The sequence below is a fragment of the Malania oleifera genome, chromosome 4 (assembly GCF_029873635.1).
Source record: "Malania oleifera isolate guangnan ecotype guangnan chromosome 4, ASM2987363v1, whole genome shotgun sequence".
Classification (NCBI taxonomy): Eukaryota; Viridiplantae; Streptophyta; class Magnoliopsida; order Santalales; family Ximeniaceae; genus Malania; species Malania oleifera.
The window spans coordinates 70,481,359-70,503,347 of record NC_080420.1 but is presented as its reverse complement, the minus strand read 5'-3'; positions in this window follow the sequence as shown (position 1 = coordinate 70,503,347).

Here is a 21,989-nt window from a genome sequence, read left to right as displayed (position 1 = left end):
GCCTTCCACAGCAGAGGACAGCAGCTACCACTCTCCTCTCAGCTCCAGCAATTCCACCAAGCCGCTGCATAGCCCACGACCTGCCTCTTCTCTCTCTCTCTCTCTCTCTCTCTCTCTCTCTCTCTCTCTCTCTCTCTCTCTCTCTCTCTCTCTCACACCTTTTTTTTTATTATTTTTTTATTCGGATATTATTGTTTTTTATTTGAAGTCAGTTAACTTGGATTTTTTTTTGAATGACTTATTATTACTGCTCTTGTTAAGTGACTATTGTTATTTTTTTTTTAATTATTTTTTATTAAGGTTTATGGAAGGATTTTAATTTTGAATGTTAGGGTCGCAGTTTATTTATTTAGTTTCTCAATTAATTTTGTGGTAGATTTAACTAGTGCTTCAGTTTATTTAATTATTCCGGTGATGTCTGGTTGGGTTCTAAAATAAAAAATAAAAAAAAGAAAGGTTTTATTGTGTTTCATTATTATTTAAATTTAGATCTTTGTTTGTGTCTTGTTATTTCGGTTCGAGTTCTTGACTCGTATTAAAAGTTCAGTATTTAGTTAGTGTTTCAATTGTGATTTTGGTTCGTAATTTTTGGTTCATGTTGCAGATTTGATTTTTATTGCGCGTGTGTGTGTTTGACTAGTCTTCTTTAGGTGTTTTTCATATTCTAAGTTACCATTTTTAATTAACGCGTGTTCCAATGTTTCCTTGAGTAGATTAGGGATTCCATTGTTTGCTCCTTAGTTCCATGCATGTTAGTTTTAAGGTTTCACTTTACGTGTTATTTTACTTAGTTTGAATAAATCTCAACAATTTTGAAAATCTCGAATCTGAACTAAGTTCAGTACATTTTTATTTTCGATTGGAAGAACGTAAAATTTGAGATTAAAACGCATTTCTTGAGGAGACGATCTAGCCCTTGGGCTTAATATTACATGACGTAACTCCTATACTTGGGATAGCTTTCGAGCTGCTCATTTTTCGAGTGAGTCATTGGCCCGTAGCCAACTCGTGAACACGGCGCCACCAGCACATGGCTAGTCCCCAACTCCAATAGCATCGTACCGGCGCTAAACTGGTGAATCCACACCCTTCGGTGATCAGCCGGGATAGTCTCACACCCTCAGATATAGAGCCAGACACTCTTGCCTACGTGGCAGGTGATAAACACACGCCCTCGGATATAGAGCCAAACACCCTCAGTACTTGGAACCAATTCGGAACCGCATTCCTACTAGCATTTAAACAATCATACACACACACACATGCATGCTCATATAACCAACAAACCATGCCCATTTGGTAATCTAAAATCATGGTTTTCCAATCATATATAGTTTAAACAATTCAAGGCACAGCCATCCCTATAATACAATATAAATCAACATATACATTCAGTTTTCAACAAAACTAGGGATGCAGCCCGTCGCCCCCTTTTCGCCAAAATTGTAATCATGAAAAACCCATAGTTTTCCTATTAGATCCCCCTAAATGAGTAGCCAAAACACACACAGGACCGTGAACCACAGTTCTACCCAGTCTGATTTCAAAAATAACCGATATAAACACAATTCCCCTTACATTTTCCCCGAATAGCAAATCTTGAACTCTAAGGCTCCTAAACAGTGAATCGAGTTCCAAAACCTACAAATCACAGTACAGAATATACTCATAAGACTATTCCCCACAAAACTACCAGATCAGAACTGAAAATCGAGCCCTACCTTGATTTTAAGCTGAAACCCGAAAATCTTCGAAACGAGATTTCGATCTATAGAACTCGTAAAGAATCCTTCCACGGTCCTCGTGGTAACTTTAGATTTATGATCCTCATGATGAACAGCAAAGAAATCTCGAGAGATAAAGAGTAGGGAGAGTTCTAGAGAGAAAGAGAGATAGGATTTAGTTTTCTTAGTTGAGAAGTAAAGAGAATTGATATTTATAGCCCTTTGATTCGGGTGTCCTCGTCGACGAAATGGTGTCCTTGTCGACGAGGTCATATAGATAGCTCGTCGACGAGACGATGGATTCATCGACAAATACTGATAATACCTGTTTCCCGAAACCCCTCGGCTTCTCCTCGTCAACGAGCCTCTGAACTTTGTCGATGAGAGATACATGGACTTCATCGACGAACTCTGGCTTCATCGATGAATCCTGCTAAATTCCCAATTTTCCCCTCTCTTATTCATTTAAACCCATATATCACGGTTCAAGTTCTTACAATCTCCCCTCCTTACAAAAATTTCGTCCTCAAAATTTGCCATCTCTCATTCACAAACTCATACATACAACTGAACACATACATGCAACTCCAGAGAAAACTGGCGACTACTACAGCGTAGCCCCATCAAACAGATATATACACACCCTTACTTATGGCAGAGGAATATCGTGGTTACATATACAACCATCTCAGGAGTTCACAATACACACTCCTGATGACTAACCACCTATCCTAACCCAAAGTAGGATGATGTACTAATACTCAAAACAACTGTGGATACTCCCGGTATATTTCCATTTCTAGTTCCCAAGAAGCTTCCTCAACCTCGTGATTTCTCCATAATACCTTCACTAATGGTATATCTTTGGTACGAAGCCTCTGAACTTTACCGTACAGAACCTCAACAGGAATCTCCTCATAGGCTAAAGTATCCCCAATTTCCAACTCATCATAACTAATAACATGTGATGGATCCGACAAGTACCTCCTCAACATGGATACGTGAAACACCTCATGGATCCTCGAGAGTGCTGGGGGTAGTGCAATCCTATAGGTTACTAGACCCACTCGCTCAAGAATCTCGAATGGTTCGATATACCTCGGGCTCAGCTTGCCCTTCCTCTTAAATCTCATCACCCCTTTCATCAGAGTAATATGCAAAAATACTTTACCCCCTACCTTGAACTCTAAATCACGGTGGTGAACATCTGAATAACTCTTCTGCCGACTCTGAGCTTATCTAATCCTCTTCCGAATCAAACCCACTTTCTCAGACGCCTGCTGCACAAGTTCAGGTCATAACACCTGACATTCACCAACCTCATCCCAACACAAAGAAGACCAACACATCCGACCATATAAAGCCATGAACGGTGCCATCCTAATACTAGCCTAGAAGCTATTGTTATAAGCGAACTCTACTAGTGGCATAAACTGTATCTAGCTACCACCAAAGTCTAACACACAAGCTCACAATATATCTTCCAAGATCTGTATTGTCCTCTTTGACTGTCCATCTGTCTAGGGGTGGAACGCTGTACTGAAAGTAAGCTTCGTCCCCAGTGCCTCCTGCATGCTCGTCCAGAATTAAGAAGTAAACCTCGGATCTCGATCTGACACAATGGACACCGATACCCCGTGCATTCTCATAATCTCATACACATACATATCTGCTAGCCTACTCAAAGGATAGCCCACCTTCATCGGTATGAAATGAGCAGATTTTGTCAATCTATCCATGATTACCCAAATAGCATTTTTCCCGTGAAGTGTTGGCGGCAACCTGGTCACAAAATCCATGGAAATATGCTCCCATTTCCACACCGGAATGGGCAAAGGCTGCAATGGCCCTGCCGGCCTCTAATGTTCGGCTTTCACCCGCTGACACGTCAGAAATTGCTCCACGAACTAAGCAATCTGCCTCTTCATACCAAACCACCAGAAGGTCTCATGCAAGTCCCGATACATATTTGTACTACCAAGATGTACCATATACAAGGAACAATGCGCTTCCTCCATAATTGTCTTTCTGATCTCATCATCGTTCAGAACACACAACCTAGTCCCAAACCTCAACACACCTCACTCAGAGATGTTAAACTCTGTAGCCAGTCCCTGCTGTACCTTTTTCATAACCTCTTCCAACTCTGCATCACTAGCCTGCGTGGCCTTTATATGCTCAAACTAAGTCAGCTGGACTACTAAACTCGTAAAGAAAGCCGAATGATCACCATGCACCAACTCTATACCCGAACTCTCCAAATCTTGTCTGATGTGATGCCGAACTGCAGCTGCAGATATAGCCGCAGGTTCTGACTTCTGACTCAACACATCAGCTACAACATTAGCCTTTCCTAGGTGATAACTGATCATGCAATCGTAGTCCTTAATCAACTCAAGCCACCATCTCTGCCTCATATTCAACTCCTTTTGCGTGAAGAAATACCTGAGGCTTTTGTAATCAGTCAATCGTAGTCCTTAATCAACTCAAGCTACCATCTCTGCCTCATATTCAGCTCCTTTTGCATGAAGAAATACGTGAGGCTTTTGTGATCAGTAAAGATCTCACACTGCACACCATACAAGTAGTGTCTCCAGATCTTCAGTGCATATACAATAGCAGCCAACTCTAAATCGTGTGTAGGGTAGTTCTTATATTCCTTCAGTTACCGAGAAGCATAAGCTACTACATTACCCTATTGCATAAGCACACATCCCAAACCTTTCAGAGATGCATCACTATAAATCACAAACCCACCATCCCCTAAAGGAATGGTCAACACTGGGGCAGTAACCAGCCGGTGCTTCACCTCCTCAAAGCACTGCTCGTAATCACTTGTCCACTCAAACTGAACTCCCTTCCTATTCAATCAAGTCAGAGGTCCACACTGTTTAGAGAAACCTTCCACGAATCGACGATAATAACCCGCCAGTCCTACAAAACTCCAAACATCCTACACGTTCTTTGGCCTCACCCAGTCAACCATAGCTTCAATCTTGCTAGGATCAACTGATATAACATCACAAGTAACCACATGGCCTAAGAATGCAATCTAACTTAACCATAATTCACACTTCTTTAGTTTAGCATACAACTTCTTCTCCTGCAGAGTCTGTAATACTAACCTCAAGTGGTCCTCATGCTCTTCCAAACTCCTCGAGTATACTAGAATATCATCAATAAATACCACCACAAATCGGTCTAGGTACTCATGGAAAACTCTGTTCATCAGGTCCATGAACACCACTGGAGCATTCGTCAACCCAAAAGGCATGACTAAAAACTCGTAGTGGCCATATCTAGTTTACAAAGTCGTTTTCGCTACATCCTCAACTCTAACCCTCACTTGATGATATCCTGACCGCAAGTCGATCTTCAAAAAGACCTACGTCCCCTTCAACTGGTCAAAGAGATCATCTATACAAGGTAAAGGATATCAATTCATTACATTCACCTTGTTAATCTCACGATAATCAATGCACATCCGCATTTACCCATCATTCTTCTTCACAAACGGTACTGGAGCTCCCCAGGGCGAAACACTAGGTCAAATGAAGCCCCTGTCTAGTAATTCTTGTAGCTGCTCCTTTAACTCTGGAAGTTTTGCTGGAGCCATCCAGTACAAAGCTTTAAAGATCGGCACCTTGCTAGGCAGCAACTCTATCACAAACTCCACCTCTCGATCCGAAGGTAAACCGGGTAATTCATGTGGAAACACATCTGAGAACTCGTTGACTACCCGAATATCTTCGAGTCTCAACTCATCCCGCGGCAGTTCCTCCACACAAGCTACGTACCCCTGACATCCGTCCAAAAGTAGCCTCCTCGCCTGTAATGTTGATAGAATCTGTGGTTTTGAATGCACACATGATCCTATAAACTCGTACTCCTGCTTCCCAGGAGGTCTGAAAACTACCACCTTCCTACGACAGTCGATCACGGCATAACTGGAGAACAACCAATCCATCCCTAGAATGATATCAAACCCTAACATATCGTATACCATAAGATTAGCCGGTAGCAGCTTCCCCTGAATTACCACTAGGCAATCAACCAAAATCTTCCTATAGATAGATACATTTCTTGATGGCATAGTAATAAATAACACCTCCTTCATGTCTCGAGTCTCAACCCCACACCGTCCCACAAAATTCACAGATACAAAAGAATGGGTTGCACTCGAATCAAACAAAACAGAAGCCTTATTTGAAAGCAATAATAAGGTACCTGTCACTACGTTTCCCGCATGCTCAGCATCCGCTGGAGTAAAGGAATATACTCGGGTTAGAGCTGTATTCGTTTGAACGATTCCCCGAGGTATTTGGTTGCTCCCTCGGTTCACACTGGATGCAGGCACATCTCGCTTCGGTGCACGGTAATCACGAAACATGTGACCTGGCTGGCCACATTTGTAACAGTTACCCCCAAATGGCCGGAATTCACCCTCGTGCCGTCTATGGCATCTAGTACAATGTCAACTAGTCTAGCTCCCTTACGAACTCTAGCGCTCGGTATTCTGACGGTAACCCGAGCCCTTATTCCTCTTCTTTCACAATCCCTGATAAGATCTTGTTTGAAAACCAGAGGGTACTATCCTCTTCCTCGATTCCTGATCCACCTTGTCCTCTTGAATACTAGTCTTAATCATCGTGGCTTTATCTACCAATACCGAGAACTCACAGATCTGAAGCATACCCCCCAATCTGCGGATATCCTCCCTCAAGCCCTTCTCGAACCTCCGAGTCTTCTCATACTCACTCAATATCAAACACGACGCAAATCGAGACAGCTCTATGTATCGACTCGCATACCCCTGCACCGTCATACTACCCTGGGTCAAAACAAAAAACTCATCTGCCTTCGCATCACATATAGAAGCCGGGAAGTATCTGTCGAAGAACACCTCCTTGAAACGGCTCCATGACATCTTCTCAGGATCGAATCTCTACTTCTCCAGCAGACTCACCGCAGTCCACCATCGACCCACCCCCCTAGATAGCTGAAAGGTAGCATAGAGGACTCGCTACCTATCCGTATAGTGCAGGATCTCCAAAATCCTCTCAGTCTTCTCCACCTAATTCCTCTGCTATTGTTGGGTCAGGTCCTCCTAAGAACGTCGAAGGATGCATACGTGTGAACCTCTCAATGGTACACCCCGCAGCTGTAGGAGAGCACTCGCATCTCCTCACACTTCGCCCAATCTTCCGTAACAACTGCCTCGTCAAATCTTGAGGCACAAAAGGAGACTCATCACTCGCAGTCTCCTCGAAGCCACTCCCCATGTCATTATCCTTGGGCTTCATTCTGCATCACAATAGAAATCTTATCAGTATCCCTACAACACACACAGTTAACACAATGTTCTACGCTAATCGTGTTAACTACTCCCTACCGGGTCCAGGATTGTCCTATCGCACCAACACGAAAGTCATCAATGATCTGCCCTGCTTTTACTGAAATCATCATCCCAAGAAAAACATGGAATACCATCAACAAATCCCAGCCTAGCAACCGAACAACCCTCAACCAACCCTACCCATATCCAACATCTTATACTTTGGTATGTACTCACAGCTAAGACTAACCAAGTCTACAAGACTTAACAACCAGGTTAGCTCTAATACCAAGCTGTCATGCCTCGAACCCAGAAATGGGACCCAGGGGTGAAAATGTAATCTAACCTGTCCCTGTGTCCAATAAAATATCCAAAGATACAATACAAAGGATGAGGGTCCAACCCCATGGGGTTCTCAGGCACCCTAAACACATCCAAACACATCAGAATATACGTAGCGGAAAAGGTCATTATATATATATATATATATATATACACAGTACCATACTAGAGTCTATACAAGAGAAGAGCAGGCTCTATCATACAACATACAATTGGGTGCCCAACACACAAAATGGCAACCCATCAAAACACAATCCTAGAACTTACCCAAACACTAACCGAAGTACACCGGCTACTACTCTCCCTACACCAGGATGCTAGTTCTGGCTACTCGAAGAAATCTAGAGAGATAAAGAGTAGGGAGAGTTCTAGAGAGAGAGAGAGATAGGATTTAGTTTTCTTAGTTGAGAAGTAAAGAGAATTGATATTCATAGCCCTTTGACTTGGGCATCCTTGTCAACGGGGTCATATAGACAGCTCGTCGACAAGGTGATGGATTCGTCTACGAATCCTGATATCACCCGTTTCCTGAAACCCCTCGGTTTCTCCTCATCGATGAGCCTCTAAACTTCATCGACGAGAGATACATGGACTTCATCGACGAACTCTGGCTTTGTCAATGAATCCTTCTAAATTCCCAATTTTCCCCTCTCTTATTCATTTAAACCCATATATCACGGTTCGAGTTCTTACGGTTGTGCTCCATTTCAAGAGAAAACTCATAACAAACTCTTATGCATCATAGATGTTTAGCTTCTTCTTTTTTCAAGTATTGAGGCTCTTCTGAAAAACCCTGAACATCATATCCAGCTTTGATAACTTTAAACTTAGATATGGATTGCTTTTGCAATACAGAATGCCTTGATATATATTTCTGATGCATTTGTGACCTATAGGGATGATTATACTGGTTGCTTGATAAAACAAAGTAATCTTTATCCAGCATATATGTTTTAGAAGATTTAAGATGATTGTTTATACTACTTGGCATGCTTAATGGAAATAATTTCTAGCTAGTATAAGTAATGCATTTCATCTAAGCATGGATTCAAATTGAAAGAGGGTGCAATCTAAAATTAAAGTTCCATCTTGAGGCTTAGATATATGTTATAATTCGTCATGGCATGTGCTTATTTTTAATATTTTTATTGAATACTTTAAGTGAAAAATATAATACTTAGCAACATACTCTTTGGATTAGCCATATGATCCTTGGTTTAAACTTGTTGATATCTTTGGATCAATATGGTTGTGTTTTCGGGTTATGTTCTAAAGTGTGCTTAAATGCTTACCATAAAAACTTTGCTTGCTTGAGCTTGCATGATTTTTAAAGTTTCTTTTTCAGCAAGCACACCCCTAGTGTCTTTTCAAAATATCAAAGGGGAATTAAAAAAAAAACAACTTTATGGCAAGATATTTTAAAACTAAAATTCTTTCCTCTTGTCTTATTATTTATATATATACTTACATATTTATTTATTTTTTACATAATTGGTTCTTTGCTTATATATGAAAATGCATGCAAACTTGTTAGACTATATTTATCCTTAAACCTACACTTGCTATCATATACCATACCTTTTCAACTCCAATCTTTTATGGGTCTTATGATATGCTTGAACAGCAATGGTTTGCATATAATTCTAGTCTAAACAAGTTCATCATGTTATTTTAATCTTAAATGACTAGTTATACTATTGTTGTGTGCTTACTCGTAGAATTTTTCAATACCATAAATTTTTTATATATGCCAAAAACTTTTTATGCCCAAATGCTATCTGAAAGAAGGGGAGAATTTTTCTGTACATAAATTTCAAATAGGGGGAGTTTTTTTTTTTTTTTTTTATGCTATATCTGAAAATTTTATACTAAAATGGGGAGAATTTTAATGCTCAAATGGTTTTATAACCGAACCCTTTTGCCGATGACAAAAGGGGGAGAATTTTTGTGAGAAAAATGATAAAGTTTTTAATTTCTAAAAGTGGGGAAATATTTTGGATAAAATTTTTTAAAAGGGTTAAAACATCTAAGCTGCATGTATTATGCATTTGTGCTTGATTGCTAAAACAAAATGCATTTCTTTAACTGTCTTCTTTCATATGCTTGAGTTTAAATGTTCATATTTTATTTTATGCATACTCTTAGGGGAGCCGTTTAGGCTAAACCCCATTTTTCTCTGATGTGTTTGCCATCATCAAAAAGGGGAAGAGTGTTGACATTTTGAGTATTATCCCTGTTTTGGTCATAAAAAAGCATTAGTTACTTATGTCTATATTTAGCATGTGAACAGGTTTACACTTCAGCACACATAAGGCAAAAGGGAAATGGAAGCCGTGAAGGACCTAAAGTTCTTACATCCTGACATTTTCCATGCAGATTCAAGAGCTACAGAAGAAGACATATTTGTTTTCATGCATATTGCATTTTATATTTTGGTTTGTAATACTGCATGGCATGTATGGTATGAATGAAAGCTCAATGATGACTGTGGACAGACCCTAGCGACCAACACACTTTCCACAAAAAATCATTTTTTTTATAACTAATTGGTTGGGTCAAATTAAAGGCAAAATAGTAAATTTAAATGCCCTCGATCAACCAATCATTCTTGTGTTATAATCCAACAATCAACTGACACACAATTTGTTGGGAGTTAAAGTGTTGACCAAGGCTCGGTCGACCAACTGATATTGAACTAGGCTTCAATAGTTGACCAAATTAAGCAGTTGACCAAAGTCAAAGCCTCAGATGACCAACCCAATTTGAACATACTACCTATGGTCGATCGACCCTTCAAAGTTTACCTTTGCACTGCCCTCGGTCGACCAGCCATTTAGTTTCAATTTAACACGGTCGAGCGACCATGAAGAACCTACAGACTGACCTTAAGCCTCGGTCAACCAAACCTACAAAGGTTCAGAAATCACCCTGCCTTGGTCAATCAGCCCTTGTCCTCAGTCGTCCGAAACTCTCGGGTCAGGTCATTTTTATTGCGCTAATTAGGGTAACATTGTAATTAAAAATTTTCTAAAATTTCTAATGCGTCCTTAACAGTCAAAATCTTCCAAAGTCTATATATACCCCCTCATTACTCTATTTTTAACCATGTGATTAGAAGGAAAGCTTTTACTTGGAGAGTAATTCATTTTTTGGCATTCACTTTTTGAAAAGCTTTTACTCTCACTTGTTTTTGTTTGAAAATCATTCTTGAGAGTTAGCTTGAAAGTTCCCCTCATATATTTTTATTGATAAATATCTTTTAGGGAAAAATTATTAGAGCTTGTGAATCTTAGCATACTCATTGCAAGACCCCAAAAGCTCATCGTGTTTTATTGCAAAAAATTGTTTTGAGCAAAAACCCTAGCTTCCTTTGAGTTATAATATTTGAATATCATTTTCGGGAAGAAAATTTTTATAGGCTACCTATAAAAGACTTAAGCACATAATTATCATTCAGATATCATTGTGCTTATATAGTTTACTTGCATTTGTGCTTTTATTGATAAATATTTATCTTGCAAAAACCACTTAAAAGCAAAGACCCTCGGTTCTCCTATAATTTTTATTGATAAATATTGTTGGGAGAAAACTTTTATTAGGATTTGAATCTTTGAAGTATGTAATCAAATACATCATTTTCAAACATTACAAGATCATTTTCAGAGACACCATACGTACTCACTTGAGCTTTACGTCATATCATACGTGAATGTATTTGTGCTTATTGGTGTACTTATCTACTTAGTGAAGTAGCAATCGAATTGAACACAAAATTTGTAATGTTTGTTATATTCCCAACATGCTAGTTGGAAGAGGATTGCATTGGCCTGTAATGTGCACTAGATAGTTTAGACCTGGTTAGGAGGACCTATTGCACCGAAGGTATAGTTGTAAAGGTTGTGGTCATCCTTGTGAATGTAACATAGGGTATTCACTTGCCCAATAAGGAGAGTGAGTTTGTATTCGGTGTCGTAAGTGGGCAAAGAATAGTGGAATCCTCTTGCTTGTTAGCATAAGGCGGGGACGTAGGTTGTATGACTCGATCCCCGATATGATTTCTTGTGTTGTGCTTTATCTTTCCTTGCAATATTTAAATTATGCACTTGAACATTTATATTTTTATTATTGTGAATGATTTTAAAGCTCTCAGTGTGTTATAACTGTTATAACTTCTGCTCAGTTTTTTTTTTGTGGGTAATTGGTATTTGCATAGACTGATCCTAGGTTGCAAAATACTAATTGTGATTTGGATTGAATATAGGTAGAATTTTTAAATACCCAATTCACCACCTCTTGGGAATACACCATTTCCAATAATTGGTATTAGACCCTCATTGCAAAAAGCTTAACCGCTTGTGTTGAAGATCGTAATGGCTCAAATTGGTGTATCCCCATTTGGTGAGGAACAATCAATTACCTGGCCTCCTATGTTTTGTGGTGTCGATAACATCACCTGGAAAATTAGAATGAGCGTTTTCATAAAATCTGTAGACTAGAAGGCCTGGCAATTGATTGCTAAAGGAAGATGTGCACAAATTTATGAAAATAATTTTAATTGGATTAATTCTAATGCCATGGATTTATTATATTGTGCTTTAGATTATAATATTGTCCTTGAGATTATGGTGTGTAGAAGTGCATAGGAAATTTGGGATGAAAGGGATGCACCAGCGCGAGCCATTATGATCTTTTTACTAACTAACTGTTAAGTCTAAGTAATAGGGCACTGATACAAATTGTTGACTTTGGTGCAATCCCAAGAGGGGGGTGATCTAGATATTTAAAAATTCTTTCCTAAGTAAAATAGTCTAACAACAGTATTACGCAACCTAGGGTCTGTCTATGCAGTTATAAATCCAATCATTCACAATAAAGCATGCACGTGCGGTAAATAGATTGCAGAAATGTAAATTGCACACCCGATATGTTATCGAGGTTCGGCAAAAATGCCTACATCCCCACCTTGGCTTTCCAACACAAGGATTCCATTATAAAGCTCACTTAACAGGTGGAGCGGCACCTAAATAAAACCAAGTCAATTATCTAGTTCATGTGTAGGTTTATATTAGCAAATACACTGATGGCACGTGAAGTACAGCATGAAGACCCTGAAGATCCTTTTTATTGTATTTCATTATTATTCAATTCGGGTCTGTAATAGTAATTAGGATAAAAAAGGTCTATAATATTTAATGTATATCATGCATGTAGGAACTACAAGCTCAAAGGCCTTAGAATGACTCTAGGTCCCTACACATCACTTGAAAATCAAATGACCTTGGACATGACTTTGGTCTACCGAGGCTGGACTTTTTTGGTATCCTCAAAAAACCTAGAATGACCCTAGGACCCACATGCATGCATAAAGAAATGTGCTTATATGAATAGGGTTATTGTGTAAGGGGATTAAAACTCAAATGCATTAAAAATGCATGTTCGGTCGATCGAACCGCAATGTATAAAAGTAGTCAATCGACTAAACCGGTCAGAGGTCAACAGTTTGACCATAGTACGATCAACCACACCTATCCAAGTTAATACAGCTTGGTCGACTGAACTCCCACCAGGTTAGCGAATTGACTCCTCGGTCGACCGACCATATTTTACGGGCAACGCTCTAGTCAACCGAACCCCCACATCAGAGAATCCAACTACTCGGCCCATTTTACTGCAAAACACTCTCAAATCTTCATTCCCTTGATATATCTTAGTTTTGTGAGAGTTCTATATTGGGTTATTGATTAGTATAGATTGTTCATACTCCCATTTGCTTGGCTTGATTGTTTGATATTAGTTTGGGGAGTTTAGCAAAGTTTATCCCACAAATTTGAATATAGTAAATCTTATGTTGGGATAAACTCATAGGCTTGTGGATCTTTGCATTGTAATTGCAAGATTCCTATAGCTTGATTTTGTTGTGCAAAATACTTTCTACAAGCTATAATATTTTTAAACTACTCTTGTGCTCATTACATTGAAGGAAATCTTTTGAGATAGTTTGATTATCAAATTAGTATCTTTGAAACCTTGATTTTTTATTGAGATTTGATATAACTTGTTTCAAAGATATAGCTTGTTTAGAACACTCTTGAACACCATAGTGATCACATCTTGTTGAGTATTGCTTGCACAAAAATACACACCACTGAGCTCATAGTTCATATATTATTGATGTGCAATGACTAGTACTTGTGCGTAGTGGTACGTATCTGCTTGTGCAAGAAACATTTCCGTGTACGCAAAATTTTATACAAATTTATTGTATTCCAGGCACAGTCCTAAAGAGAGGGACTAGTCCTATTGAACAGTCCCCAATTGGCTTAGACCCGATTAGGAAAGCTAGGTGCACCGTTTTGATAAGGTGTAGGTTGAGGTCAGCCCTGCTAATTGACTAGGTTGTAATCGGTGTCGCTTCACCTGTTAAGTGAGCATTAGTGGAATCCTCGGGTTTGCGAGCTAGAGGCGGGGACGTAAGCGGTATTGGCCGAACCCCGATTACATATAGTGTGTGCATTTTATTTTTCCATAATTTATTTATCGCACGTGTATGTTATATTGTGAATGTCGCGCATGATTTAATTTCTGCACGTTATATTTATCTCCGCATTTGGAATTTTACAGACAAACCCTAGGTTGCGAATATACTGCTGTTAGATTAGCTAAACCTAGGAATAAATTTTAAAATTCTAATTCACCCCCCCCCCCTCTTGGGAATACACCAAAGTTAACAATTCGTATCAGAGCCTCATAGCATTAACTTGAACGTTTTTGCTAAAGATTGAGATGGCTCAAATTGGTGTATCCCCATTCAGAGAGGGACGATCACCTTCCAGTCCTCCATTATTTTGTGGTGTTGATTACACCGTCTGAAAAATTAGAATGAACATATTTATAAAATCAATGAATTAGAGGACTTGCCAGGTGATTTTCAAAGGAATTTGTATGCCTGTAAATGAAAATGATACTACTGTGATGTATGCAAATTAACAAGCCATGGATTTATTATACTGTACTTTAGAGATCGATATTTTTCATGAGATGATGGATTGTGCTAGCACTAAGGAAATCTGGGAATAGCTTGAAAAGAAATATGGAGAGATCTAGAAGAAGGAAGAGACCACCACTCCTGAAGTATCAAGTTTTGATGTTACGGATGTAGTAAATGATAGGGTGATTACATTAATAGAAAAGGAGGTGTATGATTCTCACTCTAGCTCAATTGATGATTCTTATGTCAAATGTTGTGTTGTATCTAATGTTGAATCGTCTGTTGAATATTGTGATAGTTCTGTTATTTATAAACTTGATGATTCACATATTGAATACTGGAATATATCATGCAATGAATCATCTGATTTGCCTAGTGATAATTGTGCTATTAGCTAATGCAATAATCCATGTGATGCATGTTGTGATGACTCTTGTGCCAAATCTTGTGATATATTGTATGATGAGTCATCCATTGGTTCTTATGATAATATTGTATGCATTGACTCATATGAATGTTATAGTGATAAATTTTGTGAGAAATCATGTATTGAATCTTACAATGAAAGCATGCCCTCATAAATAGCCCTAGAAAATGAATAATTTAAAATGCATAAGATTCTAGTTGGGATGTCTAAGAAGAAAACCTTTTTGAAAAATGAGAGTAATAGGTTGGAAAAGCAATTAGAAAAATTAAAAGAGTATCATGCCATCCTTGAAAAGAAAAAGGTTAATAAGATCTTGAAAATCATCTACTTAGAGAAATAGATGAATGATTATTCTAGCATAACACTCGAAATTAAAAATGAAAAGGATAATCACAATGAATTCTTGAGAATATTAAAAATGAAAAGGATAATCACAATGAATCCTTGAGAATTAAAAGAAATAAATTTTTCATAAAGGGTTCATGGTTAGTTCATCAAACCCATAATCATGCCATGTCAAGTAAAAATGGAAGAGGCCTAGATAAGAAGATGATTTGGGTAACCATGAAGGCAAACCCCGTAGAACTTAAGGAAAAATGGATTCAAATTGAAATTAACTTCTAGTTAATCTTTCCTTAGTTTCTAGGTTTAGAGGTTGTGATGACTACAGGCTTAGGAAGTGATTCGAGGTTAAAATATATAAACCTAGTATCTACATCCACTTCAAATTGGACATGGCATCTTTGCGAGATAATTAATTTGAAATGCTTAACCCATACTAAAATATAATACTTTAAGTTGAGCCACTGTTGTCCATTGCACAAGATTGAGTGTTAGGGATCCATCTTATATCATATATCATTATACCCTAAACTCACTTTTGAATATAAAAAACCTAAATCAAAATCAAGTCATCACTCTAGGCTTAAAGCACTATTGATCATAAATGACTAATATATATTGAGTGCTTCTCATAGGTATAACCAAATTAGAGGAAGCCACTATGGGAGTGGTCCCTTTGAGTTTAAATTGTAAATCCTTTAATTTTGGTTTAATCCCTCCATAGGAAATCATTACCAAACCACCGATCATATAAGGTATAGATTCATCTTTTCCTTGGTTTGTATCCTTGTTCCAAATTGTGATAATATCTAAATGATACTTTCTAATCACCAAAGAGCATTGTTTACAACATTCACATATCCTATATGCTCTTTGCCCAAGCCTGGACATGATTACCATCACAAAAATATTTTGAAAACTATCATGTCTATCCCAAATACTCTTTTGTACCCATTAGTGATTTAAATTTTCAACGAGTATTTATTCATCTTCCCTTCACAAGCTCTCAAATCATAAAGTCATACCCTTTAGAGCTTTATATACTTAGAGATGAGTTGAATGGCTAATATGATAGCCTAGGTCTCAATCTAGATGAATGTATAAAATTCAAGTAGACCTATGCATGTGCAATTTTAAGTCTAAAGTCATTCTAACTTGGACCTCTCTCATATATTGAGATTCATAAGAAAAGAGGCAGACATAGGCTTAGTACACTTAAAGAAATATTCATTGTGACTTTTTGGTCCAATAAGCCTAAAGCATTCATGCCAAATCTAAATTCATTGAAAATCTTAATAACCTTGGCTAAAGAAAGTAGATAATTAAGAAAAGGCACAAATTGAATAAGTGCATAACTTAGGGGGAGCATTTCTCTTCATGAATATGTATACATTAAATGCTCTCATGATTTTTATCTTTTATACCCATATGCCTTCATATGAAAAGCACTGAATTCCTACTATTCATTATGCATTAAATGAGTATATCTTCTAATGGATAGTTTATCTTTTGTATCATTTGTTGATTATACTACTGGATTGCATGCCTGTGTTGAAAGCCTCTTACATGGCTGATGCAGTTGATGAGAATTGCATGCTTGTAGTGGATTTAGGTTCTCGTGTGCCTTAAACTGAAATATAAATTACTTGATTGAACGTATCAGGTACAGGTTTTATAGGAAAATGTTCGATTTACAGACGGCATGCTGCCAAAATTTTGATAGGAATTTTCTAAAAATAAAACCTTGTGCTAAAGATGATTATGATAAAATAAATGTTAAAATATTTTTGAAAGGATGAGTGAAACCTTATTGAATAATTAAACTTCATCTTGGCATATAGGAGCTCAGCTCCATCCCTATAGGAAGCGCATAAATGACCCATATGTATCACTTTTGTCTACTGAATTATTGAGGCTTTTATGAAATCCCCGAACATTATATCATGCGCTTGAAGTTTTATGATTTGATATGGAATGTTCTTGGGTTATGAACATTATTGCATGCCTTAATATATATCTTCTGATGCATCTATGGTCTATAGGGGCAACTATGCCGATAAGGATAAATATAGTTAATTAATAATTAATATGGTTAGTTTAAGAGATTTAAAATGAATGGCTTATACTCTTGACATACTGAAATTAACCTTGATGAGTATAAGTAACTTATTTCATCTAAGCTATAATTCAAATTGAAAGGGGGAGCATCTAAAAAATTCCTATTTTTTTTTGCTCACAAATATTTTTAGCTTGGATCTATTGTGAGCTCACTGTGGCATATGCTCAACCGAAATGATCTTTGTGAAAATCTTAAGTTGACATATGTTTCTTTGCCACATGTTGTTTGTGTTTGCCATGTGATCCTTGCTTTAAATTGTTTGACATCTTTAGGATTATTGTGGTTGTGATTTTCTGGTTATATTGTAGTATGTGCCTAATTGGCAAACTAGAAAATTTGTGCTTACTTGTTTTAAATTAAAGTTTCTTTTTCAGCAAGCAGTCCCTAGCACCATTTTACAAACATTATAAGGGGGATGTATATTATTATTATATACATATATATTTATTTACATGTACTTTTGGCAAGATCAAATTTCAAAACTAAAATCTTCATCACTTGCCTTATTATTACATACTATATATTTTAAATTGCATAACTGGTTCGGTACTTCACAAGAAAATGCATGTGAACTAGTTAGACTGCTTTTATGCTCAAACCTTATATTTGGTATCATATACAGTGTTCTTTTAATTCAAATCATTCACGGGTCTTATGATATATTTCAATTGCAATGGTTTATTTATATTTTTGGTCTAATCATGTTTGTTATGTCATTTGAACCTTTTAATGACAAGTTATACAGTTTGTGTGTTTCATCTCTATATTTCATGCTTTGAGAATTTGGTTATGTTTTGCAATGCATAATTCTTATATCTAATGCATGATGATGATTCTATTTATATTTTATGTCTTGATCATACTAGAACTGTTTGACTTGAGTAATTGTGGATAAATTGTTAGATCTTAAAACTCAAAACAGGTCATTTTTATACAAATATTTTTGGGAAAATGCCCTATTTTCAAACGAAATGTTGCCGAAATTTTAAAAAATTTCTCAATCTTGTCCATCAATGCATCATATACCCAATGCCTATAGCTATTTATAGCCCTTTTTGCTGTTGCCACAAGGGGGAGATAGAGATGAGAGGAAAAAATTAGGTAGTATTTAGTACTTGAATTCGCATTGATAAATTTTTTACGTAATGCACATTGTCAGGGGAGCCTTTCAAGGCTATGCACATTGTCAGGGGAGCCTTTCAAGGCTATACCCACTTTTTGCACAGTGTATTTGTCTTCATCAAAAAGGGGGAGAATATTGACCTCATTGGTCACACCCAATTTTGATAATGACAAATACTCAAATATTTGATGACTATCTAGTTCATGTGCAGATTTATATTAGCTGATACACAGATGGCACATGAAGTAAAGCATGAAGATCCTGAAGATCCTTTTTATTGTATTTCATTATTATTCAATTCAGGTCTATAATAGTAGTTAGGAGAAAAAGGTCTGTAATATTTAATGCACATCATGCATGTAGGAACCACAAGCTCAAAGGCCTTAGAATGACTCTAGGTCCCTACACATCACTTGAAAATCAAATGACCTTAGACAAGACTTCAGTCGACTGACGTCAAATTTTTTCGGTGTCCTCAAAAAGACCTAGAATGACCCTAAGACCCATATGCATGCATAAAGAAATGTGCTTATATGAATAGGGTTATTGTATAAGGGGATTAAAATCGAAATGCATTAAAAATGCATATTTGGTTGACCAAATCGGAATGTGTAAAAGCAATCGGACGACCGAACCAGTCAGAGGTCAATGCTTTGACCATAGTATGTTAGACCAGACCTTGCCAAGTTAATACATCTTGGTCGACCAAACTCCCACCGGGTCAGTAGTTTGACTCCTCGATTGACCGATGAGATTTATACGGGCAACACTCTAGTCGACCGAACCCCCACGTGGGAGAGTCCAACAGCCCGGTCGACCAAACTACCTAATTCAAAATCATCTGATTGACCGAACTGCGCAGAATTAGAAAAATTACCCTTAAGACCCTTGGTCTAATCGACCGAAATCTCAGTCCATTTTTTGCACGGTCGACCGAACTCTATCACTTGGTCAACTGAGCCTTAAGTTCGATCGACCGGTGCTCTCAGGTTGGATAATTTTTTTACCACAGTTAAATTTTTTAAATGGGGTTAAATTTTCTAAAACGCTTTTAAACAATCCTAATAATACCCTACATTATCCTAAACGGTTATATTTTTGCCTTGGTCTATAAATATGAGTTCATTTGTATGGATTACATAGAGATTAGCAAAAAATTATTGTCAAAAATCCTCTCTATTTCCAAAAGTTCATATTGCCCATTTTACTGCAAAACACTCTCAAATCTTCATTCCCTTGATATATCTTAGCTTTGTGGAGTTCTATATTGGGTTATTGATTAGTATAGATTGCTCATACTCCCATTTGCTTGGCTTGATTGTTTGATATTATTTTGGGGAGTTTAGCAAAGTTTATCCCACAAATTTGAATATTGTAAATCTTGTGTTGGGATAAACTCATAGGCTTCTAGATCTTTGCATTGTCATTGCAAGATACCTATAGCTTGATTTTTTTTTTTGCAAAATATTTTCTATAAGCTATAATATTTTTAAACTACTCTTATGCTCATTTCATTAAAGGAAATCTTTGAGATAGTTTGATTATCTCATTAGCATCTTTGAAACTCTGATTTGTTATTGAGATTTGATCTAACTTGTTTCAAAGATATAGCTTGTTTAGAACACTCTTGAATACTATAGTGATCATATCTTGTTAAGTGTTGCTTGCACAAAGATACACATCACTAAGCTCATAGTTTCTATACTATTGATGTGCATTGACTAGTACTTGTGCATAGTGGTATATATCTGCTTCTGTAAGAAGCATTTCCTTGTATGCAAAATTTTATACACATTTATTGTATTCTAGGCATAGGCTTGAAGAGGGAGACTAGTCCTCTTTAATAGACCCAGATTGGCTTAGACCTAGTTAGGAAAACTAGGTGCACCATCTTGGTAAGGTGCAGGTTGAGGTCAGCCCAGCTAATTGACCTGGTTATAATAGGTGCCGCTCCACCCGTCAAGCATTAGTAGAATCCTCAGGCTTGCGAGCTAGAGCTGAGGACGTAGGAAGTATTGGCCGAACCCCAATAACATATCGCGTGTACATTTTATTTTTTTGTAATTTATTTATCGTACGTGTATGTTATATTGTGAATGCCGCGCATGATTTAATTTCCGCACATTATATTTATCTACTCATTTGGAACTATATAGATAGACCCTAGGTTGCAAATACACTGTTGTTAGATTAGCTAAACGTAGGAATAAATTTTAAAATTTCAATTCACCCCTCCTCCCCTTGGGAATACACCATAGTTAACAAAAATTTCTTTCATAAAATGCATGTGTAAGGACGTATAGGGGAGTTGAGCTCCATTTCAAGAGAAAAGTCATAACGGACTCTTATGCATCATACATGTTTAGCTTTTTTTCGAGTACTGAGGCTCTTTTGAAAAACCCTGAACATCATATCCAGCTTTTATCACTTTATACTTAGATATGGATTGTTCTTGCAATACAGAATGCCTTGATATATATTTCTGATGCATTTGTGACCTATAGGAATGATTATACTAGTTGCTTGATAAAATGAAGTAATCTTTATCCAGTATATATGTTTTAAGAGATTTAAAATGATTGCTTATACTACTTGGCATGCTTAATGCAAATAATTTTTGGCTAGTATAAGTAATGCATTTCATCTAAGCATGGATTCAAATTGAAAGGGGGAGCATCTAAAATTAAAGTTACATCTTGATATGCTCACCGACCTTTTAAGGCTTAGATATAAGCTATAATTCATCGCGGTATGTGCTTATTTGTAACATTTTTATTGAATACTTTAAGTGAAAAATATAATACTTAGCCACATACTCTTTGGATTAGCCATATGATCCATGGTTTAAACTTGTTGATATCTTTGGATCAATATGGTTGTGTTTTCGAGTTATGTTATGAAGTGCGCTTAAATGCTTACCAGGATAACTTTGCTTGCTTGAGCTTGCATGATTTTTAAAGTTACTTTTTCAGCAAGCACACCCTTAGAGTCTTTTGAAAACATCAAAGGGGAATTAAAAAAAACAAAAACTTTATGGCAAGATATTTTAAAACTAAAATTCTTATCTCTTGTCTTATTATATATATATATATATATATATATATATATATACCTACATATATATATATATATATATATTTTTGCATAACTAGTTCGTTGCTTATATATGGAAATGCATGCGAACTTGTTAGACTATATTCATCCTCAAACCTACACTTGTTATCATATACCGTACCTTTTCAACTCCAATCTTTTATGGGTCTTATGATATGCTTGAACAACAATGGTTTGGGTATAATTCTAGTCTAACCCAGTTCATCATGTTATTTTAATCTTAAATGACCAGTTATACTATTGTTTTGTGTTTACTCATAGAATTTTTCAATACAACAAATTTTTTATATATGCCCAAAAATTTTTATGCCCATATGCTCTCTGAAAAAAGGGGAGAATTTTTCTGTACTTAAATTTCAAATAGGGGGAGAGATTTTTTTCCGCTATATTTGAAAATTTTATGCTAAAAAGGAGAAGAATTTTAATGCTTAAATGGTTTTATAATCTAACCCTTTTGCTGATGACCAAAAGGGGA